The sequence below is a fragment of the Anomaloglossus baeobatrachus genome, unplaced genomic scaffold (genome assembly GCF_048569485.1).
Source record: "Anomaloglossus baeobatrachus isolate aAnoBae1 unplaced genomic scaffold, aAnoBae1.hap1 Scaffold_652, whole genome shotgun sequence".
NCBI classification, from domain to species: Eukaryota; Metazoa; Chordata; class Amphibia; order Anura; family Aromobatidae; genus Anomaloglossus; species Anomaloglossus baeobatrachus.
The window spans coordinates 122,509-148,453 of record NW_027445022.1 but is presented as its reverse complement, the minus strand read 5'-3'; the positions used below and the strand labels follow the sequence as shown (position 1 = coordinate 148,453).

The window sequence follows — 25,945 nt, the reverse complement described above, 5'->3', positions numbered from 1 at the left end:
TTCTAGATGTTATCACACCTGTGGTCACTGCAGCAGCAGGTGAATCCACTTTGTCCAAAAGGGATCTATTCCATTCAATTGCAAATGATCTAGATAAGACAGAGAACTGCAGCACGGGGACATAGCCGAGTTGGTCAGGTTGAGTGGTGATGAGTTTGCTATTTGGATGAATAAAGAAAGTCAAAAGTGTGAAAGATAAAAAACAAAAGGAGGAAGTGTGAAAAGTGAATGGGCCAAATTGAGGTGCATATGAAGACGTATGCTTTCTTCCAATTCATTAAATCGGGCTAATATGAATCAGGTGAATTGAGTTCTGCTTTTGGAAACTGGGTTAAGAAGGGGTGCACCGTTCCTGGAGGTACTGCAATACCAGGTCAATGCGTGGAGTGGACAGAGCAAGCTCTTTTTCCATCTCCCTGTTCTAAAAATCCATTTAATATATGGTCCCCAGATAGGGGACGTATCAGATATTAAACTGATAAGAACAGATACTACACTTGATCTTAGCCAAAAGGCCGAGAAGCGATAACCAGAATTGGTTTGGGCCTCGAGTGGCACCCTGGCCTATGCCGGACACATCTTAGGGAGAGAGAGCGAGAGGGAGACAAACCCACGCCTACACAAGACATTTTGTCACCCAAGCCAACCCTTGAAAAGGCTGCTTTGCAGAGCCAAAACAAGAAGAATGGTGCGTTTTGCAGCCGCCGCCCACTGCAATGAATCTGAATAACTCCTCCTTTAGGGCGCAAGCAACTCCCCTCCCCCTTGCAGTCTTTCCAATTCACGATACAAAAAGACGGACAGGACAGGTTGCCTGACTTTCCGTCACTGCCACCCTTTGCCATCCTTACCCGTAGAAAGCCCTTTCATCATCCCCAAACCCTAATCTTTTCCCTTTCCTTCCCAGCCCCCAAACCCTGCCCTCTGTACCTTTCTCACCACCCGCTTCCCTTCTCCTGTCATCCCCCTACCACCCGGGAAAAAAAGAGATTGCCCCCTCCTTCCACTAGCCCACCCTCCCACCCAAAGAACAACTTCTTCTGCGCAGCTTGTTTTCTAGGCAGCAGCGCTATTGTGATGTCATCGGGGGGCATTGTGACAAGCCGCCAGTGTTCCGTCTCTTCATGTTGTGCACAGTTCAAACGGAAAATACATCAACAGGCAGACTACAGAAAAGCTTACTATCAAAGGTTAGAGGGGGGCTTTCTCAGAGGGCTTTTTACAGTTTTTCTATTCCCAATTAGCCGTTTAAGTGTACTTATTGAAAGTAGTAATTCTTTCATAGGCCGCCCTTTCTTAGTATTTGACGTTCCTTATATTGCGGTATGAGGCTTCGCAGTAGGTTGCAAACATTCATCACCCATGACTGTCCCCAATTGAGCTCAGAAGCTCAATGTCTATCATGACCTCTCTTTTAGAATGTCCAAGAGCAAGCAAACTATTCCTCCAGGAGAGGGCGCCAACAGACTACTAAAGAGATCATCATTACTCAAAGAAAACCCCAAAAACCAATGCATGATAGGAATAAACAGGTAACTTTCTTTGGAGTGGAAGCGGAGAGATCGCACCAGATGCCAATTCTAGATGTTATCACACCTGTGGTCACTGCAGCAGCAGGTGAATCCACTTTGTCCAAAAGGGATCTATTCCATTCAATTGCAAATGATCTAGATAAGACAGAGAACTGCAGCACGGGGACATAGCCGAGTTGGTCAGGTTGAGTGGTGATGAGTTTGCTATTTGGATGAATAAAGAAAGTCAAAAGTGTGAAAGATAAAAAACAAAAGGAGGAAGTGTGAAAAGTGAATGGGCCAAATTGAGGTGCATATGAAGACGTATGCTTTCTTCCAATTCATTAAATCGGGCTAATATGAATCAGGTGAATTGAGTTCTGCTTTTGGAAACTGGGTTAAGAAGGGGTGCACCGTTCCTGGAGGTACTGCAATACCAGGTCAATGCGTGGAGTGGACAGAGCAAGCTCTTTTTCCATCTCCCTGTTCTAAAAATCCATTTAATATATGGTCCCCAGATAGGGGACGTATCAGATATTAAACTGATAAGAACAGATACTACACTTGATCTTAGCCAAAAGGCCGAGAAGCGATAACCAGAATTGGTTTGGGCCTCGAGTGGCACCCTGGCCTATGCCGGACACATCTTAGGGAGAGAGAGCGAGAGGGAGACAAACCCACGCCTACACAAGACATTTTGTCACCCAAGCCAACCCTTGAAAAGGCTGCTTTGCAGAGCCAAAACAAGAAGAATGGTGCGTTTTGCAGCCGCCGCCCACTGCAATGAATCTGAATAACTCCTCCTTTAGGGCGCAAGCAACTCCCCTCCCCCTTGCAGTCTTTCCAATTCACGATACAAAAAGACGGACAGGACAGGTTGCCTGACTTTCCGTCACTGCCACCCTTTGCCATCCTTACCCGTAGAAAGCCCTTTCATCATCCCCAAACCCTAATCTTTTCCCTTTCCTTCCCAGCCCCCAAACCCTGCCCTCTGTACCTTTCTCACCACCCGCTTCCCTTCTCCTGTCATCCCCCTACCACCCGGGAAAAAAAGAGATTGCCCCCTCCTTCCACTAGCCCACCCTCCCACCCAAAGAACAACTTCTTCTGCGCAGCTTGTTTTCTAGGCAGCAGCGCTATTGTGATGTCATCGGGGGGCATTGTGACAAGCCGCCAGTGTTCCGTCTCTTCATGTTGTGCACAGTTCAAACGGAAAATACATCAACAGGCAGACTACAGAAAAGCTTACTATCAAAGGTTAGAGGGGGGCTTTCTCAGAGGGCTTTTTACAGTTTTTCTATTCCCAATTAGCCGTTTAAGTGTACTTATTGAAAGTAGTAATTCTTTCATAGGCCGCCCTTTCTTAGTATTTGACGTTCCTTATATTGCGGTATGAGGCTTCGCAGTAGGTTGCAAACATTCATCACCCATGACTGTCCCCAATTGAGCTCAGAAGCTCAATGTCTATCATGACCTCTCTTTTAGAATGTCCAAGAGCAAGCAAACTATTCCTCCAGGAGAGGGCGCCAACAGACTACTAAAGAGATCATCATTACTCAAAGAAAACCCCAAAAACCAATGCATGATAGGAATAAACAGGTAACTTTCTTTGGAGTGGAAGCGGAGAGATCGCACCAGATGCCAATTCTAGATGTTATCACACCTGTGGTCACTGCAGCAGCAGGTGAATCCACTTTGTCCAAAAGGGATCTATTCCATTCAATTGCAAATGATCTAGATAAGACAGAGAACTGCAGCACGGGGACATAGCCGAGTTGGTCAGGTTGAGTGGTGATGAGTTTGCTATTTGGATGAATAAAGAAAGTCAAAAGTGTGAAAGATAAAAAACAAAAGGAGGAAGTGTGAAAAGTGAATGGGCCAAATTGAGGTGCATATGAAGACGTATGCTTTCTTCCAATTCATTAAATCGGGCTAATATGAATCAGGTGAATTGAGTTCTGCTTTTGGAAACTGGGTTAAGAAGGGGTGCACCGTTCCTGGAGGTACTGCAATACCAGGTCAATGCGTGGAGTGGACAGAGCAAGCTCTTTTTCCATCTCCCTGTTCTAAAAATCCATTTAATATATGGTCCCCAGATAGGGGACGTATCAGATATTAAACTGATAAGAACAGATACTACACTTGATCTTAGCCAAAAGGCCGAGAAGCGATAACCAGAATTGGTTTGGGCCTCGAGTGGCACCCTGGCCTATGCCGGACACATCTTAGGGAGAGAGAGCGAGAGGGAGACAAACCCACGCCTACACAAGACATTTTGTCACCCAAGCCAACCCTTGAAAAGGCTGCTTTGCAGAGCCAAAACAAGAAGAATGGTGCGTTTTGCAGCCGCCGCCCACTGCAATGAATCTGAATAACTCCTCCTTTAGGGCGCAAGCAACTCCCCTCCCCCTTGCAGTCTTTCCAATTCACGATACAAAAAGACGGACAGGACAGGTTGCCTGACTTTCCGTCACTGCCACCCTTTGCCATCCTTACCCGTAGAAAGCCCTTTCATCATCCCCAAACCCTAATCTTTTCCCTTTCCTTCCCAGCCCCCAAACCCTGCCCTCTGTACCTTTCTCACCACCCGCTTCCCTTCTCCTGTCATCCCCCTACCACCCGGGAAAAAAAGAGATTGCCCCCTCCTTCCACTAGCCCACCCTCCCACCCAAAGAACAACTTCTTCTGCGCAGCTTGTTTTCTAGGCGCAGCAGCGCTATTGTGATGTCATCGGGGGGCATTGTGACAAGCCGCCAGTGTTCCGTCTCTTCATGTTGTGCACAGTTCAAACGGAAAATACATCAACAGGCAGACTACAGAAAAGCTTACTATCAAAGGTTAGAGGGGGGCTTTCTCAGAGGGCTTTTTACAGTTTTTCTATTCCCAATTAGCCGTTTAAGTGTACTTATTGAAAGTAGTAATTCTTTCATAGGCCGCCCTTTCTTAGTATTTGACGTTCCTTATATTGCGGTATGAGGCTTCGCAGTAGGTTGCAAACATTCATCACCCATGACTGTCCCCAATTGAGCTCAGAAGCTCAATGTCTATCATGACCTCTCTTTTAGAATGTCCAAGAGCAAGCAAACTATTCCTCCAGGAGAGGGCGCCAACAGACTACTAAAGAGATCATCATTACTCAAAGAAAACCCCAAAAACCAATGCATGATAGGAATAAACAGGTAACTTTCTTTGGAGTGGAAGCGGAGAGATCGCACCAGATGCCAATTCTAGATGTTATCACACCTGTGGTCACTGCAGCAGCAGGTGAATCCACTTTGTCCAAAAGGGATCTATTCCATTCAATTGCAAATGATCTAGATAAGACAGAGAACTGCAGCACGGGGACATAGCCGAGTTGGTCAGGTTGAGTGGTGATGAGTTTGCTATTTGGATGAATAAAGAAAGTCAAAAGTGTGAAAGATAAAAAACAAAAGGAGGAAGTGTGAAAAGTGAATGGGCCAAATTGAGGTGCATATGAAGACGTATGCTTTCTTCCAATTCATTAAATCGGGCTAATATGAATCAGGTGAATTGAGTTCTGCTTTTGGAAACTGGGTTAAGAAGGGGTGCACCGTTCCTGGAGGTACTGCAATACCAGGTCAATGCGTGGAGTGGACAGAGCAAGCTCTTTTTCCATCTCCCTGTTCTAAAAATCCATTTAATATATGGTCCCCAGATAGGGGACGTATCAGATATTAAACTGATAAGAACAGATACTACACTTGATCTTAGCCAAAAGGCCGAGAAGCGATAACCAGAATTGGTTTGGGCCTCGAGTGGCACCCTGGCCTATGCCGGACACATCTTAGGGAGAGAGAGCGAGAGGGAGACAAACCCACGCCTACACAAGACATTTTGTCACCCAAGCCAACCCTTGAAAAGGCTGCTTTGCAGAGCCAAAACAAGAAGAATGGTGCGTTTTGCAGCCGCCGCCCACTGCAATGAATCTGAATAACTCCTCCTTTAGGGCGCAAGCAACTCCCCTCCCCCTTGCAGTCTTTCCAATTCACGATACAAAAAGACGGACAGGACAGGTTGCCTGACTTTCCGTCACTGCCACCCTTTGCCATCCTTACCCGTAGAAAGCCCTTTCATCATCCCCAAACCCTAATCTTTTCCCTTTCCTTCCCAGCCCCCAAACCCTGCCCTCTGTACCTTTCTCACCACCCGCTTCCCTTCTCCTGTCATCCCCCTACCACCCGGGAAAAAAAGAGATTGCCCCCTCCTTCCACTAGCCCACCCTCCCACCCAAAGAACAACTTCTTCTGCGCAGCTTGTTTTCTAGGCAGCAGCGCTATTGTGATGTCATCGGGGGGCATTGTGACAAGCCGCCAGTGTTCCGTCTCTTCATGTTGTGCACAGTTCAAACGGAAAATACATCAACAGGCAGACTACAGAAAAGCTTACTATCAAAGGTTAGAGGGGGGCTTTCTCAGAGGGCTTTTTACAGTTTTTCTATTCCCAATTAGCCGTTTAAGTGTACTTATTGAAAGTAGTAATTCTTTCATAGGCCGCCCTTTCTTAGTATTTGACGTTCCTTATATTGCGGTATGAGGCTTCGCAGTAGGTTGCAAACATTCATCACCCATGACTGTCCCCAATTGAGCTCAGAAGCTCAATGTCTATCATGACCTCTTTTAGAATGTCCAAGAGCAAGCAAACTATTCCTCCAGGAGAGGGCGCCAACAGACTACTAAAGAGATCATCATTACTCAAAGAAAACCCCAAAAACCAATGCATGATAGGAATAAACAGGTAACTTTCTTTGGAGTGGAAGCGGAGAGATCGCACCAGATGCCAATTCTAGATGTTATCACACCTGTGGTCACTGCAGCAGCAGGTGAATCCACTTTGTCCAAAAGGGATCTATTCCATTCAATTGCAAATGATCTAGATAAGACAGAGAACTGCAGCACGGGGACATAGCCGAGTTGGTCAGGTTGAGTGGTGATGAGTTTGCTATTTGGATGAATAAAGAAAGTCAAAAGTGTGAAAGATAAAAAACAAAAGGAGGAAGTGTGAAAAGTGAATGGGCCAAATTGAGGTGCATATGAAGACGTATGCTTTCTTCCAATTCATTAAATCGGGCTAATATGAATCAGGTGAATTGAGTTCTGCTTTTGGAAACTGGGTTAAGAAGGGGTGCACCGTTCCTGGAGGTACTGCAATACCAGGTCAATGCGTGGAGTGGACAGAGCAAGCTCTTTTTCCATCTCCCTGTTCTAAAAATCCATTTAATATATGGTCCCCAGATAGGGGACGTATCAGATATTAAACTGATAAGAACAGATACTACACTTGATCTTAGCCAAAAGGCCGAGAAGCGATAACCAGAATTGGTTTGGGCCTCGAGTGGCACCCTGGCCTATGCCGGACACATCTTAGGGAGAGAGAGCGAGAGGGAGACAAACCCACGCCTACACAAGACATTTTGTCACCCAAGCCAACCCTTGAAAAGGCTGCTTTGCAGAGCCAAAACAAGAAGAATGGTGCGTTTTGCAGCCGCCGCCCACTGCAATGAATCTGAATAACTCCTCCTTTAGGGCGCAAGCAACTCCCCTCCCCCTTGCAGTCTTTCCAATTCACGATACAAAAAGACGGACAGGACAGGTTGCCTGACTTTCCGTCACTGCCACCCTTTGCCATCCTTACCCGTAGAAAGCCCTTTCATCATCCCCAAACCCTAATCTTTTCCCTTTCCTTCCCAGCCCCCAAACCCTGCCCTCTGTACCTTTCTCACCACCCGCTTCCCTTCTCCTGTCATCCCCCTACCACCCGGGAAAAAAAGAGATTGCCCCCTCCTTCCACTAGCCCACCCTCCCACCCAAAGAACAACTTCTTCTGCGCAGCTTGTTTTCTAGGCAGCAGCGCTATTGTGATGTCATCGGGGGGCATTGTGACAAGCCGCCAGTGTTCCGTCTCTTCATGTTGTGCACAGTTCAAACGGAAAATACATCAACAGGCAGACTACAGAAAAGCTTACTATCAAAGGTTAGAGGGGGGCTTTCTCAGAGGGCTTTTTACAGTTTTTCTATTCCCAATTAGCCGTTTAAGTGTACTTATTGAAAGTAGTAATTCTTTCATAGGCCGCCCTTTCTTAGTATTTGACGTTCCTTATATTGCGGTATGAGGCTTCGCAGTAGGTTGCAAACATTCATCACCCATGACTGTCCCCAATTGAGCTCAGAAGCTCAATGTCTATCATGACCTCTCTTTTAGAATGTCCAAGAGCAAGCAAACTATTCCTCCAGGAGAGGGCGCCAACAGACTACTAAAGAGATCATCATTACTCAAAGAAAACCCCAAAAACCAATGCATGATAGGAATAAACAGGTAACTTTCTTTGGAGTGGAAGCGGAGAGATCGCACCAGATGCCAATTCTAGATGTTATCACACCTGTGGTCACTGCAGCAGCAGGTGAATCCACTTTGTCCAAAAGGGATCTATTCCATTCAATTGCAAATGATCTAGATAAGACAGAGAACTGCAGCACGGGGACATAGCCGAGTTGGTCAGGTTGAGTGGTGATGAGTTTGCTATTTGGATGAATAAAGAAAGTCAAAAGTGTGAAAGATAAAAAACAAAAGGAGGAAGTGTGAAAAGTGAATGGGCCAAATTGAGGTGCATATGAAGACGTATGCTTTCTTCCAATTCATTAAATCGGGCTAATATGAATCAGGTGAATTGAGTTCTGCTTTTGGAAACTGGGTTAAGAAGGGGTGCACCGTTCCTGGAGGTACTGCAATACCAGGTCAATGCGTGGAGTGGACAGAGCAAGCTCTTTTTCCATCTCCCTGTTCTAAAAATCCATTTAATATATGGTCCCCAGATAGGGGACGTATCAGATATTAAACTGATAAGAACAGATTTTTTTTTTTGATTTAACAGCATCTTTATTATCATGCACTACTCACAAAAAGGTAACAAACCGTGTACAGTGCCGCAGCCCCGTACACACAGAAATATACAATCCTTCTTACATAGCCATAGAGTACGACGCACTAAACTATACATCACGCTCCTATGCTTATCCATAACACTCAAGCTGAAAGAAAAAGTTAGACAATAAATAACGACGAACCGGCGATTGGGGGATGGGGGTAGGGGAAAAGGGGGATAGGGTGGGGAAATCACAGGCCCGAAGCTTTATTGAAAGACGCACATAACGGGAAAAGGAGGGAGGGGGCATGGAAGAGGTCTAAACCTCCTCCTCGGCGCTGTCGTCCGGACTGTCCATGATGGAATAGTCTCTGAGCAGGCTGTGGATCAGCCTGCGGCAATCCTGGATAGACATCCTCTCCCTCTTCAAGATGAGCCGGTTCCTGGCGACCCAAATAGCGTCCTTAAAGCAGTTCATAAGGCGCCAAGCCTCCTGGATGGCTCCAACGGTGTGAGTCCCAGGGAAGAGTCCATAAAGTACGGAATGGTACGATAGGCTCCCTCTGGGGACGGAGTTCCTCAGGTCATCCTCCAGGGCAACCAACAGGCGCTGTGCGAAACGGCAGTCCCAAAAGGCGTGCAGCGATGTTTCCTCCACGAAGGGGCACCTTGGGCAGTACCGGGTTTTGCACAGGTTCCGGGCGTGCATGAATGACCGGACGGGCAGTCCGCCCTGTATCGCCATCCATGACAAGTCCTTGTGCCCGTTGGTCAATCCAGCCGATGACACGTTTGTCCAAACAGTCTCCAGTGTGTCGTGATGAAGTCCTGGAATGTTCTCCATTTCGTCCTTGGCTCTGATGAGTTTGTGGATAGTCTTTGGCTTCCACAAATCAGGCTTGAGTCCCTCCAGTTGGTGTTCCCTCACAAACCGAACCACGTCTCCGTAGAACCATGGCGCCGTCCAGTTGTAGGGGAAGGAGCTGTCCCACTTGTCCCAGCCTAACCGTCTCCAAAGGGGGAGCAGGAAGAAGCGAGACATGGACCCACCCGCGGAACCTCTCTTGACTCGCAGAGTTCGGCGAACGCAGTCACATACGAAGGAGGATCGCAGGAGGGTGGGGATATCGGGTACGCCCTTCCCACCCTTGCGAGGATCCTTGTACATGATGCTCCGCTTTACTCTGTCCATCTTGGATCCCCAGACAAAACGAAACACCGTCCTGGTAATGGCCCTGCACACGGTGGCAAGGGGGGGCCAGGCCTGGGCCGTGTACTGCAGCACGGGCAGTACCTCGTTACGCAGGACCAGTGCTTTGCCCTCACAGGTGAGGCGTCTGAGGCTCCACAGACCGATCCGTTGGGTGATCTTGGTCAAGCGTTCCTCCCAGGACTTGAGGGCTGCTCCTTCCTTCCCGAACCAGACTCCAAGAACCTTGATGAAATCCGGCTGGATGCTGAAGGGGAAGGGGGCGGAAGAGGCCGGCTGCCAGTCCCCGAAGAGCATGGCTTCCGACTTCCCGCAGTTGACTTTGGCTCCCGAAGCCCGTCCGAAGGTCTCACAGGTCTGGACGAGGGTGTCGACTGAGCGCCGGTCCGCGCAGAAGACGGTCACGTCGTCCATGTAGAGCGAGCACTTGACCTCGAAGCGTTCTGGTCCTGGTGCGGTGATCCCTCTGATCTCTCCATTCCGCCGGATAGCCTCTGCAAAGAGTTCTATAACACAAACAAAAAGAAGAGGTGACAGAGGACAGCCTTGTCTGACCCCTGAGAGGACCGGGAAGGGGTCAGTCTTCCAGCCGTTTACCAACACCGAGCTGTGAATATCAAAATACATTAGTTGGACATACAAGCAAAACATGTTACCCAAACCTAACCTGTGCAGAGCTTTGCCCAGGAACTCATGGGAAACACGGTCGAAGGCCTTTTCCTGATCCAACGAGATCAGGGCTGCGTGCACCCGGCGGGCTTTGATGTACTCGACCGTGTCCCGCATGAGAGCCAGGCTGTCTGCGGTGCGACGTCCGGGGATGCCGCAGGTCTGATCCGGGTGGATGATCCGTCCGATAACAGTCTTCAATCTCGTTGCCATCGTCTTGGCCAGGATCTTGTAGTCGACGTTCAGAAGGGTGATGGGACGCCAATTCTTCAGGTCGCACCTCTCTCCTTTACGCTTGTACAGGATCGTGACCATTCCTTCCCTCAGAGATGGAGGCATTCTGCCCTCCACCACCATCTCCTCATACAGCCCTAACAGGTCCGGACAGATTAGGTCTCCCAGCGCTACATAGAGCTCTGCTGGGAGGCCGTCACTGCCCGGTGTCCTGCCAGAACTAAAGGATTTGGCGGCCGAGAGCAGCTCGTCCACCGTCAGAGGAACATCCATGGCCGCCGCGTCTGCAGGGTCAAGATGGTTAGTGATACCTGACAGGAACTTATCGGCGGCCTCGGGGTCAGTAGTCTTGCGGGCGTAGAGTTCGCTGTAGAAGTCGCTGACGACCTTCATCACGTTCTCTTTCCCGCGTCGCATGCTGCCACTCTCGTCTCGTAGTTCATTCATGGGCGTGTGACCGGCGTGGAGTTTCCTGAAAAAGAACGAGTTACATTTCTCACCCTTCTCCAGGTTCTCCACTTTGGAACGGAAGACAATTCGCTCGGACTCCTCCTCGAAGTGCCTTTTCAGGCTCCTCTTAGTCTCCTCCAGCTCCTCTCTCACGTCCCAGCCGCATCGAAGAAGGTCCTGCAGGGAACGCAGCTCACGCTGGAGTCTCCTGAAGTCCCTCCTCTTCAGACCCGCCTGTTGTTGACTCTTTGCCTGAAAGAAGAAACGGAACTCGAGTTTAACGTATTCCCACCAGTCAGAAACAGACTGGAAGCCCGCCTTGTAGGCCCGCCACGTGGAGTAGGCAGCTCTAAGCTCCTCCAGAATCTCACCCTTTTCCAGCAGAGAGCAGTTCAGCTTCCAGGAGCCCGGGCCAATGGGGAAGCCATGGCCCAGCACACCTTGAAAGTGAATGGCTCTGTGGTCAGAGAAGAAGCAGGGGACCATCGAGTGCCCACTCCGCCCAACCGCCCGAGAGGTAAACACAAAGTCAATCCTGGAACGCAGCGAGCCATCGGATCGGCACCATGAATAGTTCACGGATCCGTGTCCGATGGAGCCAACAACGTCCACAAGAGAGGCTTCGGTCACCATCTCAATGAGCAGTTTGGATGTGACGTCCAACTTGGCAGCCGTTCCAGAACTGCGTCCATCCTCCTCAATCGGGCAGTTGAAATCCCCGGCCATCACTACCGTCCTGGCAGTAGCGAGCTGAGGGCGCAGGGCTTGGAGGAGCTCCAGTCGATCGCTCTTCACAGGAGAAGCGTACACATTGATGAACCTGACAGGTTCTCCCGCCCAGGTGCCATCCACGAGCAGTAACCTGCCGCAGACGATTTCCTGAACAGAGTCCAATGTGAAGGCGCTTCCCCTGATCAGCACGGCGACCCCCGCGGACCTACAGTCACCTCCGCCGGACCAGTAGGATGGGCCATGGGTCCACTCCCTGGCCAGATGGTTGAAGGACCTAGAGGAGGGAAGGGAGCATTCCTGCAGGAAAAATACATCACTAGACTGAGTGTTAAGGAACGCAAAAATTGTCTGACGTCGGAACTTGTCTCTGATGCTCCTAACATTAATGGAAAAGGTGTTAATGTTAGCAGTCATTGGAGGAAAGAGAAAGTTAGCGCAGGCGGTGTGCCTTAGTTACCACTCCGGTCGGGCGGTTCTTCCTCTTTGGCACCTGCTGGTAAGGGTATCTCCAGCAGACCCTCTTCTTCTAGCTGATCGAGCAGGGATGGTGCCTCAGTGGCTTCCGACTCCTCCATTTCTTCTTCGGCCACAAGGGACTCCACCATCTGCTCCAACACGTCCGGTTCTGGGAGGAGGCCATCCTCCTCTTCCTGGGGTGGATTGGGATCCACAATGAACAGCTTGGAAGGTTCTGCGACAGGACTATCTTCCACCTTCCTTTTCCTTTGGCCTGTACCTGAGGAGACAAGAGCTGGAAAATCCTCCTCGGTGAAAAGTGCAAGAGTGCTGAGGTCCTCTGCTCTCATGGTCTGGGGAGGGAGAGTGGGCTTTGGGGGGGGGGTGAGGAGACCAACTGAGGAGTAGGGAAATGAGGTGGAGGTAGTGGAATCCTCAGTAGGGTTGGCCGGGGGGGGAGGGGTTTGGACAGGGGTGGCAGGGGGGGGGACCAGGGAGGGGGCAACAGTTTTCTTACCCTTTTTCCTGGACTCCGTGGCTGCTGGGGCATCGGCTGGAGCCACGGTCGCCGGGTTCTTGGCCGCCTTGTCCTTGGCCTCTGTGGCCTTGGTCGTAGCTGCCTTGGTCGACGAAGCTGTGACTACCCGATACTGGGTCACCGCGGCAACCCTTGCCCAGGATTTCTCCCGCTGTGGGCAGTCCTTGTAAAGGTGGTCCGCCTGTCCACATAGGTTGCAAGTCTTCTTCTTTGGGCAGTCCTTGGAGCTGTGTCCCGTCACCCGGCAAACCCTGCAGGCGTCCTCCTTGCAGGTCTTCATCGAATGCCCTTTCCCTCCACATTTCCTGCAGTTGTGTGGCATGTCCGGGTAGTAGATGAGACCAAAGGAGTTTCCCAGAGAGAATGTCGGGGGCAGGTGCTGGAGACCATCCTCGGATGCTGGTTCCCTGTAGAGTCGAACGGTTACTGACCACTTACCCGTCCAGAATCCGTTGCCGTTAAGGATGTGGGATGGCTCCCTCACCACTGTGCAGAGACGTCCCAGGAACGTGGAGATGTCTCTTCCTGGGGTGTGCGGGTTCCGCATGGAGACCGTGATCCTCTTCTCATCCCTCTGTATAGGACAGGATCCTAAAAAAGAATGAAAAGGGGAGTCCGGCATCGCTGCGTTCATCGCCTCCCAGTATCTCCTGCAGGCATTCACCGTGGCAAAGGTTACCAGAAAAATGCCAGTCATGAAGGTCTGGACACTCAGGGTTTCCGCCCTGGAGAAGCCCTGATCCAGAATCATCTTCTTGCAGAACACGTCGCTGGACATGTCCGGCAACCTACCATCCACCGCCTTTAGCTTCAGGGCGACCGTCTGCCGCATCCAAGGCTCCAGGGTTGGAGCCTTTTCAGGCGGCGTCCGGGCTCCCTCCGGCTGGCTGGCGTCGGAGGTAGGGGCCTCTTGGGCCGAAGAAGCCTCTGGATGAGCCTTCCTGGAGGTCCCTGGGTCCTGAGCCTTCTTGGCTGCCTTCTCTGGCTTGCTTGCCATGGCTGGTTCCTGCTTGAGTTCCCGGAGCTGGATCTTGGATTCTTCTCCGGGTGTCTTCTCCCGCTGTGTTCCTCCTCGAAGTTCCTCTGGTCTCCCCAAGTCTTCTCCGAGCCTTCGTCTTCTTGCTTCTTTCTGCCAAGCTCTTCTTCCGTCCGATCTCCCTCTTCCGGTCTCGGCTGGGCTTCGGAGCTCGTCTCCCTGATCGTATCTCGTCAAGTGTAGCTAGCTCAGTTTGTTCTGATAAGAACAGATACTACACTTGATCTTAGCCAAAAGGCCGAGAAGCGATAACCAGAATTGGTTTGGGCCTCGAGTGGCACCCTGGCCTATGCCGGACACATCTTAGGGAGAGAGAGCGAGAGGGAGACAAACCCACGCCTACACAAGACATTTTGTCACCCAAGCCAACCCTTGAAAAGGCTGCTTTGCAGAGCCAAAACAAGAAGAATGGTGCGTTTTGCAGCCGCCGCCCACTGCAATGAATCTGAATAACTCCTCCTTTAGGGCGCAAGCAACTCCCCTCCCCCTTGCAGTCTTTCCAATTCACGATACAAAAAGACGGACAGGACAGGTTGCCTGACTTTCCGTCACTGCCACCCTTTGCCATCCTTACCCGTAGAAAGCCCTTTCATCATCCCCAAACCCTAATCTTTTCCCTTTCCTTCCCAGCCCCCAAACCCTGCCCTCTGTACCTTTCTCACCACCCGCTTCCCTTCTCCTGTCATCCCCCTACCACCCGGGAAAAAAAGAGATTGCCCCCTCCTTCCACTAGCCCACCCTCCCACCCAAAGAACAACTTCTTCTGCGCAGCTTGTTTTCTAGGCAGCAGCGCTATTGTGATGTCATCGGGGGGCATTGTGACAAGCCGCCAGTGTTCCGTCTCTTCATGTTGTGCACAGTTCAAACGGAAAATACATCAACAGGCAGACTACAGAAAAGCTTACTATCAAAGGTTAGAGGGGGGCTTTCTCAGAGGGCTTTTTACAGTTTTTCTATTCCCAATTAGCCGTTTAAGTGTACTTATTGAAAGTAGTAATTCTTTCATAGGCCGCCCTTTCTTAGTATTTGACGTTCCTTATATTGCGGTATGAGGCTTCGCAGTAGGTTGCAAACATTCATCACCCATGACTGTCCCCAATTGAGCTCAGAAGCTCAATGTCTATCATGACCTCTCTTTTAGAATGTCCAAGAGCAAGCAAACTATTCCTCCAGGAGAGGGCGCCAACAGACTACTAAAGAGATCATCATTACTCAAAGAAAACCCCAAAAACCAATGCATGATAGGAATAAACAGGTAACTTTCTTTGGAGTGGAAGCGGAGAGATCGCACCAGATGCCAATTCTAGATGTTATCACACCTGTGGTCACTGCAGCAGCAGGTGAATCCACTTTGTCCAAAAGGGATCTATTCCATTCAATTGCAAATGATCTAGATAAGACAGAGAACTGCAGCACGGGGACATAGCCGAGTTGGTCAGGTTGAGTGGTGATGAGTTTGCTATTTGGATGAATAAAGAAAGTCAAAAGTGTGAAAGATAAAAAACAAAAGGAGGAAGTGTGAAAAGTGAATGGGCCAAATTGAGGTGCATATGAAGACGTATGCTTTCTTCCAATTCATTAAATCGGGCTAATATGAATCAGGTGAATTGAGTTCTGCTTTTGGAAACTGGGTTAAGAAGGGGTGCACCGTTCCTGGAGGTACTGCAATACCAGGTCAATGCGTGGAGTGGACAGAGCAAGCTCTTTTTCCATCTCCCTGTTCTAAAAATCCATTTAATATATGGTCCCCAGATAGGGGACGTATCAGATATTAAACTGATAAGAACAGATTTTTTTTTTTGATTTAACAGCATCTTTATTATCATGCACTACTCACAAAAAGGTAACAAACCGTGTACAGTGCCGCAGCCCCGTACACACAGAAATATACAATCCTTCTTACATAGCCATAGAGTACGACGCACTAAACTATACATCACGCTCCTATGCTTATCCATAACACTCAAGCTGAAAGAAAAAGTTAGACAATAAATAACGACGAACCGGCGATTGGGGGATGGGGGTAGGGGAAAAGGGGGATAGGGTGGGGAAATCACAGGCCCGAAGCTTTATTGAAAGACGCACATAACGGGAAAAGGAGGGAGGGGGCATGGAAGAGGTCTAAACCTCCTCCTCGGCGCTGTCGTCCGGACTGTCCATGATGGAATAGTCTCTGAGCAGGCTGTGAATCAGCCTGCGGCAATCCTGGATAGACATCCTCTCCCTCTTCAAGATGAGCCGGTTCCTGGCGACCCAAATAGCGTCCTTAAAGCAGTTCATAAGGCGCCAAGCCTCCTGGATGGCTCCAACGGTGTGAGTCCCAGGGAAGAGTCCATAAAGTACGGAATGGTACGATAGGCTCCCTCTGGGGACGGAGTTCCTCAGGTCATCCTCCAGGGCAACCAACAGGCGCTGTGCGAAACGGCAGTCCCAAAAGGCGTGCAGCGATGTTTCCTCCACGAAGGGGCACCTTGGGCAGTACCGGGTTTTGCACAGGTTCCGGGCGTGCATGAATGACCGGACGGGCAGTCCGCCCTGTATCGCCATCCATGACAAGTCCTTGTGCCCGTTGGTCAATCCAGCCGATGACACGTTTGTCCAAACAGTCTCCAGTGTGTCGTGATGAAGTCCTGGAATGTTCTCCATTTCGTCCTTGGCTCTGATGAGTTTGTGGATAGTCTTTGGCTTCCACAAATCAGGCTTGAGTCCCTCCAGTTGGTGTTCCCTCACAAACCGAACCACGTCTCCGTAGAACCATGGCGCCGTCCAGTTGTAGGGGAAGGAGCTGTCCCACTTGTCCCAGCCTAACCGTCTCCAAAGGGGGAGCAGGAAGAAGCGAGACATGGACCCACCCGCGGAACCTCTCTTGACTCGCAGAGTTCGGCGAACGCAGTCACATACGAAGGAGGATCGCAGGAGGGTGGGGATATCGGGTACGCCCTTCCCACCCTTGCGAGGATCCTTGTACATGATGCTCCGCTTTACTCTGTCCATCTTGGATCCCCAGACAAAACGAAACACCGTCCTGGTAATGGCCCTGCACACGGTGGCAAGGGGGGGCCAGGCCTGGGCCGTGTACTGCAGCACGGGCAGTACCTCGTTACGCAGGACCAGTGCTTTGCCCTCACAGGTGAGGCGTCTGAGGCTCCACAGACCGATCCGTTGGGTGATCTTGGTCAAGCGTTCCTCCCAGGACTTGAGGGCTGCTCCTTCCTTCCCGAACCAGACTCCAAGAACCTTGATGAAATCCGGCTGGATGCTGAAGGGGAAGGGGGCGGAAGAGGCCGGCTGCCAGTCCCCGAAGAGCATGGCTTCCGACTTCCCGCAGTTGACTTTGGCTCCCGAAGCCCGTCCGAAGGTCTCACAGGTCTGGACGAGGGTGTCGACTGAGCGCCGGTCCGCGCAGAAGACGGTCACGTCGTCCATGTAGAGCGAGCACTTGACCTCGAAGCGTTCTGGTCCTGGTGCGGTGATCCCTCTGATCTCTCCATTCCGCCGGATAGCCTCTGCAAAGAGTTCTATAACACAAACAAAAAGAAGAGGTGACAGAGGACAGCCTTGTCTGACCCCTGAGAGGACCGGGAAGGGGTCAGTCTTCCAGCCGTTTACCAACACCGAGCTGTGAATATCAAAATACATTAGTTGGACATACAAGCAAAACATGTTACCCAAACCTAACCTGTGCAGAGCTTTGCCCAGGAACTCATGGGAAACACGGTCGAAGGCCTTTTCCTGATCCAACGAGATCAGGGCTGCGTGCACCCGGCGGGCTTTGATGTACTCGACCGTGTCCCGCATGAGAGCCAGGCTGTCTGCGGTGCGACGTCCGGGGATGCCGCAGGTCTGATCCGGGTGGATGATCCGTCCGATAACAGTCTTCAATCTCGTTGCCATCGTCTTGGCCAGGATCTTGTAGTCGACGTTCAGAAGGGTGATGGGACGCCAATTCTTCAGGTCGCACCTCTCTCCTTTACGCTTGTACAGGATCGTGACCATTCCTTCCCTCAGAGATGGAGGCATTCTGCCCTCCACCACCATCTCCTCATACAGCCCTAACAGGTCCGGACAGATTAGGTCTCCCAGCGCTACATAGAGCTCTGCTGGGAGGCCGTCACTGCCCGGTGTCCTGCCAGAACTAAAGGATTTGGCGGCCGAGAGCAGCTCGTCCACCGTCAGAGGAACATCCATGGCCGCCGCGTCTGCAGGGTCAAGATGGTTAGTGATACCTGACAGGAACTTATCGGCGGCCTCGGGGTCAGTAGTCTTGCGGGCGTAGAGTTCGCTGTAGAAGTCGCTGACGACCTTCATCACGTTCTCTTTCCCGCGTCGCATGCTGCCACTCTCGTCTCGTAGTTCATTCATGGGCGTGTGACCGGCGTGGAGTTTCCTGAAAAAGAACGAGTTACATTTCTCACCCTTCTCCAGGTTCTCCACTTTGGAACGGAAGACAATTCGCTCGGACTCCTCCTCGAAGTGCCTTTTCAGGCTCCTCTTAGTCTCCTCCAGCTCCTCTCTCACGTCCCAGCCGCATCGAAGAAGGTCCTGCAGGGAACGCAGCTCACGCTGGAGTCTCCTGAAGTCCCTCCTCTTCAGACCCGCCTGTTGTTGACTCTTTGCCTGAAAGAAGAAACGGAACTCGAGTTTAACGTATTCCCACCAGTCAGAAACAGACTGGAAGCCCGCCTTGTAGGCCCGCCACGTGGAGTAGGCAGCTCTAAGCTCCTCCAGAATCTCACCCTTTTCCAGCAGAGAGCAGTTCAGCTTCCAGGAGCCCGGGCCAATGGGGAAGCCATGGCCCAGCACACCTTGAAAGTGAATGGCTCTGTGGTCAGAGAAGAAGCAGGGGACCATCGAGTGCCCACTCCGCCCAACCGCCCGAGAGGTAAACACAAAGTCAATCCTGGAACGCAGCGAGCCATCGGATCGGCACCATGAATAGTTCACGGATCCGTGTCCGATGGAGCCAACAACGTCCACAAGAGAGGCTTCGGTCACCATCTCAATGAGCAGTTTGGATGTGACGTCCAACTTGGCAGCCGTTCCAGAACTGCGTCCATCCTCCTCAATCGGGCAGTTGAAATCCCCGGCCATCACTACCGTCCTGGCAGTAGCGAGCTGAGGGCGCAGGGCTTGGAGGAGCTCCAGTCGATCGCTCTTCACAGGAGAAGCGTACACATTGATGAACCTGACAGGTTCTCCCGCCCAGGTGCCATCCACGAGCAGTAACCTGCCGCAGACGATTTCCTGAACAGAGTCCAATGTGAAGGCGCTTCCCCTGATCAGCACGGCGACCCCCGCGGACCTACAGTCGCCTCCGCCGGACCAGTAGGATGGGCCATGGGTCCACTCCCTGGCCAGATGGTTGAAGGACCTAGAGGAGGGAAGGGAGCATTCCTGCAGGAAAAATACATCACTAGACTGAGTGTTAAGGAACGCAAAAATTGTCTGACGTCGGAACTTGTCTCTGATGCTCCTAACATTAATGGAAAAGGTGTTAATGTTAGCAGTCATTGGAGGAAAGAGAAAGTTAGCGCAGGCGGTGTGCCTTAGTTACCACTCCGGTCGGGCGGTTCTTCCTCTTTGGCACCTGCTGGTAAGGGTATCTCCAGCAGACCCTCTTCTTCTAGCTGATCGAGCAGGGATGGTGCCTCAGTGGCTTCCGACTCCTCCATTTCTTCTTCGGCCACAAGGGACTCCACCATCTGCTCCAACACGTCCGGTTCTGGGAGGAGGCCATCCTCCTCTTCCTGGGGTGGATTGGGATCCACAATGAACAGCTTGGAAGGTTCTGCGACAGGACTATCTTCCACCTTCCTTTTCCTTTGGCCTGTACCTGAGGAGACAAGAGCTGGAAAATCCTCCTCGGTGAAAAGTGCAAGAGTGCTGAGGTCCTCTGCTCTCATGGTCTGGGGAGGGAGAGTGGGCTTTGGGGGGGGGGTGAGGAGACCAACTGAGGAGTAGGGAAATGAGGTGGAGGTAGTGGAATCCTCAGTAGGGTTGGCCGGGGGGGGAGGGGTTTGGACAGGGGTGGCAGGGGGGGGGACCAGGGAGGGGGCAACAGTTTTCTTACCCTTTTTCCTGGACTCCGTGGCTGCTGGGGCATCGGCTGGAGCCACGGTCGCCGGGTTCTTGGCCGCCTTGTCCTTGGCCTCTGTGGCCTTGGTCGTAGCTGCCTTGGTCGACGAAGCTGTGACTACCCGATACTGGGTCACCGCGGCAACCCTTGCCCAGGATTTCTCCCGCTGTGGGCAGTCCTTGTAAAGGTGGTCCGCCTGTCCACATAGGTTGCAAGTCTTCTTCTTTGGGCAGTCCTTGGAGCTGTGTCCCGTCACCCGGCAAACCCTGCAGGCGTCCTCCTTGCAGGTCTTCATCGAATGCCCTTTCCCGCCACATTTCCTGCAGTTGTGTGGCATGTCCGGGTAGTAGATGAGACCAAAGGAGTTTCCCAGAGAGAATGTCGGGGGCAGGTGCTGGAGACCATCCTCGGATGCTGGTTCCCTGTAGAGTCGAACGGTTACTGACCACTTACCCGTCCAGAATCCGTTGCCGTTAAGGATGTGGGATGGCTCCCTCACCACTGTGCAGAGACGTCCCAGGAACGTGGAGATGTCTCTTCCTGGGGTGTGCGGGTTCCGCATGGAGACCGTGATCCTCTTCTCATCCCTCTGTATAGGACAGGATCCTAAAAAAGAATGAAAAGGGGAGTCCGGCATCGCTGCGTTCATCGCCTCCCAGTATCTCCTGCAGGCATTCACCGTGGCAAAGGTTACCAGAAAAATGCCAGTCATGAAGGTCTGGACACTCAGGGTTTCCGCCCTGGAGAAGCCCTGATCCAGAATCATCTTCTTGCAGAACACGTCGCTGGACATGTCCGGCAACCTACCATCCACCGCCTTTAGCTTCAGGGCGACCGTCTGCCGCATCCAAGGCTCCAGGGTTGGAGCCTTTTCAGGCGGCGTCCGGGCTCCCTCCGGCTGGCTGGCGTCGGAGGTAGGGGCCTCTTGGGCCGAAGAAGCCTCTGGATGAGCCTTCCTGGAGGTCCCTGGGTCCTGAGCCTTCTTGGCTGCCTTCTCTGGCTTGCTTGCCATGGCTGGTTCCTGCTTGAGTTCCCGGAGCTGGATCTTGGATTCTTCTCCGGGTGTCTTCTCCCGCTGTGTTCCTCCTCGAAGTTCCTCTGGTCTCCCCAAGTCTTCTCCGAGCCTTCGTCTTCTTGCTTCTTTCTGCCAAGCTCTTCTTCCGTCCGATCTCCCTCTTCCGGTCTCGGCTGGGCTTCGGAGCTCGTCTCCCTGATCGTATCTCGTCAAGTGTAGCTAGCTCAGTTTGTTCTGATAAGAACAGATACTACACTTGATCTTAGCCAAAAGGCCGAGAAGCGATAACCAGAATTGGTTTGGGCCTCGAGTGGCACCCTGGCCTATGCCGGACACATCTTAGGGAGAGAGAGCGAGAGGGAGACAAACCCATGCCTACACAAGACATTTTGTCACCCAAGCCAACCCTTGAAAAGGCTGCTTTGCAGAGCCAAAACAAGAAGAATGGTGCGTTTTGCAGCCGCCGCCCACTGCAATGAATCTGAATAACTCCTCCTTTAGGGCGCAAGCAACTCCCCTCCCCCTTGCAGTCTTTCCAATTCACGATACAAAAAGACGGACAGGACAGGTTGCCTGACTTTCCGTCACTGCCACCCTTTGCCATCCTTACCCGTAGAAAGCCCTTTCATCATCCCCAAACCCTAATCTTTTCCCTTTCCTTCCCAGCCCCCAAACCCTGCCCTCTGTACCTTTCTCACCACCCGCTTCCCTTCTCCTGTCATCCCCCTACCACCCGGGAAAAAAAGAGATTGCCCCCTCCTTCCACTAGCCCACCCTCCCACCCAAAGAACAACTTCTTCTGCGCAGCTTGTTTTCTAGGCAGCAGCGCTATTGTGATGTCATCGGGGGGCATTGTGACAAGCCGCCAGTGTTCCGTCTCTTCATGTTGTGCACAGTTCAAACGGAAAATACATCAACAGGCAGACTACAGAAAAGCTTACTATCAAAGGTTAGAGGGGGGCTTTCTCAGAGGGCTTTTTACAGTTTTTCTATTCCCAATTAGCCGTTTAAGTGTACTTATTGAAAGTAGTAATTCTTTCATAGGCCGCCCTTTCTTAGTATTTGACGTTCCTTATATTGCGGTATGAGGCTTCGCAGTAGGTTGCAAACATTCATCACCCATGACTGTCCCCAATTGAGCTCAGAAGCTCAATGTCTATCATGACCTCTCTTTTAGAATGTCCAAGAGCAAGCAAACTATTCCTCCAGGAGAGGGCGCCAACAGACTACTAAAGAGATCATCATTACTCAAAGAAAACCCCAAAAACCAATGCATGATAGGAATAAACAGGTAACTTTCTTTGGAGTGGAAGCGGAGAGATCGCACCAGATGCCAATTCTAGATGTTATCACACCTGTGGTCACTGCAGCAGCAGGTGAATCCACTTTGTCCAAAAGGGATCTATTCCATTCAATTGCAAATGATCTAGATAAGACAGAGAACTGCAGCACGGGGACATAGCCGAGTTGGTCAGGTTGAGTGGTGATGAGTTTGCTATTTGGATGAATAAAGAAAGTCAAAAGTGTGAAAGATAAAAAACAAAAGGAGGAAGTGTGAAAAGTGAATGGGCCAAATTGAGGTGCATATGAAGACGTATGCTTTCTTCCAATTCATTAAATCGGGCTAATATGAATCAGGTGAATTGAGTTCTGCTTTTGGAAACTGGGTTAAGAAGGGGTGCACCGTTCCTGGAGGTACTGCAATACCAGGTCAATGCGTGGAGTGGACAGAGCAAGCTCTTTTTCCATCTCCCTGTTCTAAAAATCCATTTAATATATGGTCCCCAGATAGGGGACGTATCAGATATTAAACTGATAAGAACAGATACTACACTTGATCTTAGCCAAAAGGCCGAGAAGCGATAACCAGAATTGGTTTGGGCCTCGAGTGGCACCCTGGCCTATGCCGGACACATCTTAGGGAGAGAGAGCGAGAGGGAGACAAACCCACGCCTACACAAGACATTTTGTCACCCAAGCCAACCCTTGAAAAGGCTGCTTTGCAGAGCCAAAACAAGAAGAATGGTGCGTTTTGCAGCCGCCGCCCACTGCAATGAATCTGAATAACTCCTCCTTTAGGGCGCAAGCAACTCCCCTCCCCCTTGCAGTCTTTCCAATTCACGATACAAAAAGACGGACAGGACAGGTTGCCTGACTTTCCGTCACTGCCACCCTTTGCCATCCTTACCCGTAGAAAGCCCTTTCATCATCCCCAAACCCTAATCTTTTCCCTTTCCTTCCCAGCCCCCAAACCCTGCCCTCTGTACCTTTCTCACCACCCGCTTCCCTTCTCCTGTCATCCCCCTACCACCCGGGAAAAAAAGAGATTGCCCCCTCCTTCCACTAGCCCACCCTCCCACCCAAAGAACAACTTCTTCTGCGCAGCTTGTTTTCTAGGCAGCAGCGCTATTGTGATGTCATCGGGGGGCATTGTGACAAGCCGCCAGTGTTCCGTCTCTTCATGTTGTGCACAGTTCAAACGGAAAATACATCAACAGGCAGACTACAGAAAAGCTTACTATCAAAGGTTAGAGGGGGGCTTTCTCAGAGGGCTTTTTACAGTTTTTCTATTCCCAATTAGCCGTTTAAGTGTACTTATTGAAAGTAGTAATTCTTTCATAGGCCGCCCTTTCTTAGTATTTGACGTTCCTTATATTGCGGTATGAGGCTTCGCAGTAGGTTGCAAACATTCATCACCCATGACTGTCCCCAATTGAGCTCAGAAGCTCAATGTCTATCATGACCTCTCTTTTAGAATGTCCAAGAGCAAGCAAACTATTCCTCCAGGAGAGGGCGCCAACAGACTACTAAAGAGATCATCATTACTCAAAGAAAACCCCAAAAACCAATGCATGATAGGAATAAACAGGTAACTTTCTTTGGAGTGGAAGCGGAGAGATCGCACCAGATGCCAATTCTAGATGTTATCACACCTGTGGTCACTGCAGCAGCAGGTGAATCCACTTTGTCCAAAAGGGATCTATTCCATTCAATTGCAAATGATCTAGATAAGACAGAGAACTGCAGCACGGGGACATAGCCGAGTTGGTCAGGTTGAGTGGTGATGAGTTTGCTATTTGGATGAATAAAGAAAGTCAAAAGTGTGAAAGATAAAAAACAAAAGGAGGAAGTGTGAAAAGTGAATGGGCCAAATTGAGGTGCATATGAAGACGTATGCTTTCTTCCAATTCATTAAATCGGGCTAATATGAATCAGGTGAATTGAGTTCTGCTTTTGGAAACTGGGTTAAGAAGGGGTGCACCGTTCCTGGAGGTACTGCAATACCAGGTCAATGCGTGGAGTGGACAGAGCAAGCTCTTTTTCCATCTCCCTGTTCTAAAAATCCATTTAATATATGGTCCCCAGATAGGGGACGTATCAGATATTAAACTGATAAGAACAGATACTACACTTGATCTTAGCCAAAAGGCCGAGAAGCGATAACCAGAATTGGTTTGGGCCTCGAGTGGCACCCTGGCCTATGCCGGACACATCTTAGGGAGAGAGAGCGAGAGGGAGACAAACCCACGCCTACACAAGACATTTTGTCACCCAAGCCAACCCTTGAAAAGGCTGCTTTGCAGAGCCAAAACAAGAAGAATGGTGCGTTTTGCAGCCGCCGCCCACTGCAATGAATCTGAATAACTCCTCCTTTAGGGCGCAAGCAACTCCCCTCCCCCTTGCAGTCTTTCCAATTCACGATACAAAAAGACGGACAGGACAGGTTGCCTGACTTTCCGTCACTGCCACCCTTTGCCATCCTTACCCGTAGAAAGCCCTTTCATCATCCCCAAACCCTAATCTTTTCCCTTTCCTTCCCAGCCCCCAAACCCTGCCCTCTGTACCTTTCTCACCACCCGCTTCCCTTCTCCTGTCATCCCCCTACCACCCGGGAAAAAAAGAGATTGCCCCCTCCTTCCACTAGCCCACCCTCCCACCCAAAGAACAACTTCTTCTGCGCAGCTTGTTTTCTAGGCAGCAGCGCTATTGTGATGTCATCGGGGGGCATTGTGACAAGCCGCCAGTGTTCCGTCTCTTCATGTTGTGCACAGTTCAAACGGAAAATACATCAACAGGCAGACTACAGAAAAGCTTACTATCAAAGGTTAGAGGGGGGCTTTCTCAGAGGGCTTTTTACAGTTTTTCTATTCCCAATTAGCCGTTTAAGTGTACTTATTGAAAGTAGTAATTCTTTCATAGGCCGCCCTTTCTTAGTATTTGACGTTCCTTATATTGCGGTATGAGGCTTCGCAGTAGGTTGCAAACATTCATCACCCATGACTGTCCCCAATTGAGCTCAGAAGCTCAATGTCTATCATGACCTCTCTTTTAGAATGTCCAAGAGCAAGCAAACTATTCCTCCAGGAGAGGGCGCCAACAGACTACTAAAGAGATCATCATTACTCAAAGAAAACCCCAAAAACCAATGCATGATAGGAATAAACAGGTAACTTTCTTTGGAGTGGAAGCGGAGAGATCGCACCAGATGCCAATTCTAGATGTTATCACACCTGTGGTCACTGCAGCAGCAGGTGAATCCACTTTGTCCAAAAGGGATCTATTCCATTCAATTGCAAATGATCTAGATAAGACAGAGAACTGCAGCACGGGGACATAGCCGAGTTGGTCAGGTTGAGTGGTGATGAGTTTGCTATTTGGATGAATAAAGAAAGTCAAAAGTGTGAAAGATAAAAAACAAAAGGAGGAAGTGTGAAAAGTGAATGGGCCAAATTGAGGTGCATATGAAGACGTATGCTTTCTTCCAATTCATTAAATCGGGCTAATATGAATCAGGTGAATTGAGTTCTGCTTTTGGAAACTGGGTTAAGAAGGGGTGCACCGTTCCTGGAGGTACTGCAATACCAGGTCAATGCGTGGAGTGGACAGAGCAAGCTCTTTTTCCATCTCCCTGTTCTAAAAATCCATTTAATATATGGTCCCCAGATAGGGGACGTATCAGATATTAAACTGATAAGAACAGATACTACACTTGATCTTAGCCAAAAGGCCGAGAAGCGATAACCAGAATTGGTTTGGGCCTCGAGTGGCACCCTGGCCTATGCCGGACACATCTTAGGGAGAGAGAGCGAGAGGGAGACAAACCCACGCCTACACAAGACATTTTGTCACCCAAGCCA

At 50.5% G+C, this 25,945-nt stretch overlaps 8 non-coding genes and 4 pseudogenes across 8 annotated transcripts; all 12 read right to left on the bottom strand.

The window, feature by feature from the left end:
- Positions 1-336: 336 nt before the first annotated feature.
- On the bottom strand, positions 337-527 carry LOC142286315 (U2 spliceosomal RNA). Its single transcript, XR_012747511.1, has one exon. It is a non-coding gene; the product is annotated as a U2 spliceosomal RNA (small nuclear RNA).
- A 1,387-nt stretch (positions 528-1,914) lies between these two features.
- On the bottom strand, positions 1,915-2,105 carry LOC142286314 (U2 spliceosomal RNA). The gene has a single exon (XR_012747510.1). It is a non-coding gene; the product is annotated as a U2 spliceosomal RNA (small nuclear RNA).
- Positions 2,106-3,492: 1,387 nt separating this feature from the next.
- LOC142286313 (U2 spliceosomal RNA) lies at positions 3,493-3,683 on the bottom strand. Its single transcript, XR_012747509.1, has one exon. It is a non-coding gene; the product is annotated as a U2 spliceosomal RNA (small nuclear RNA).
- A 1,389-nt stretch (positions 3,684-5,072) lies between these two features.
- Positions 5,073-5,263, bottom strand: LOC142286312 (U2 spliceosomal RNA). The gene has a single exon (XR_012747508.1). It is a non-coding gene; the product is annotated as a U2 spliceosomal RNA (small nuclear RNA).
- Positions 5,264-6,648: 1,385 nt separating this feature from the next.
- LOC142286311 (U2 spliceosomal RNA) lies at positions 6,649-6,839 on the bottom strand. The gene has a single exon (XR_012747507.1). It is a non-coding gene; the product is annotated as a U2 spliceosomal RNA (small nuclear RNA).
- Positions 6,840-8,226: 1,387 nt separating this feature from the next.
- Positions 8,227-8,436, bottom strand: LOC142286324 (U2 spliceosomal RNA; annotated as a pseudogene).
- A 5,440-nt stretch (positions 8,437-13,876) lies between these two features.
- On the bottom strand, positions 13,877-13,966 carry LOC142286332 (U2 spliceosomal RNA; annotated as a pseudogene).
- Positions 13,967-15,353: 1,387 nt separating this feature from the next.
- LOC142286322 (U2 spliceosomal RNA) lies at positions 15,354-15,563 on the bottom strand (annotated as a pseudogene).
- A 5,440-nt stretch (positions 15,564-21,003) lies between these two features.
- On the bottom strand, positions 21,004-21,093 carry LOC142286330 (U2 spliceosomal RNA; annotated as a pseudogene).
- A 1,387-nt stretch (positions 21,094-22,480) lies between these two features.
- LOC142286310 (U2 spliceosomal RNA) lies at positions 22,481-22,671 on the bottom strand. Its single transcript, XR_012747506.1, has one exon. It is a non-coding gene; the product is annotated as a U2 spliceosomal RNA (small nuclear RNA).
- Positions 22,672-24,058: 1,387 nt separating this feature from the next.
- LOC142286309 (U2 spliceosomal RNA) lies at positions 24,059-24,249 on the bottom strand. The gene has a single exon (XR_012747505.1). It is a non-coding gene; the product is annotated as a U2 spliceosomal RNA (small nuclear RNA).
- Positions 24,250-25,636: 1,387 nt separating this feature from the next.
- LOC142286307 (U2 spliceosomal RNA) lies at positions 25,637-25,827 on the bottom strand. The gene has a single exon (XR_012747503.1). It is a non-coding gene; the product is annotated as a U2 spliceosomal RNA (small nuclear RNA).
- Between the last annotated feature and the right edge of the window lie 118 nt (positions 25,828-25,945).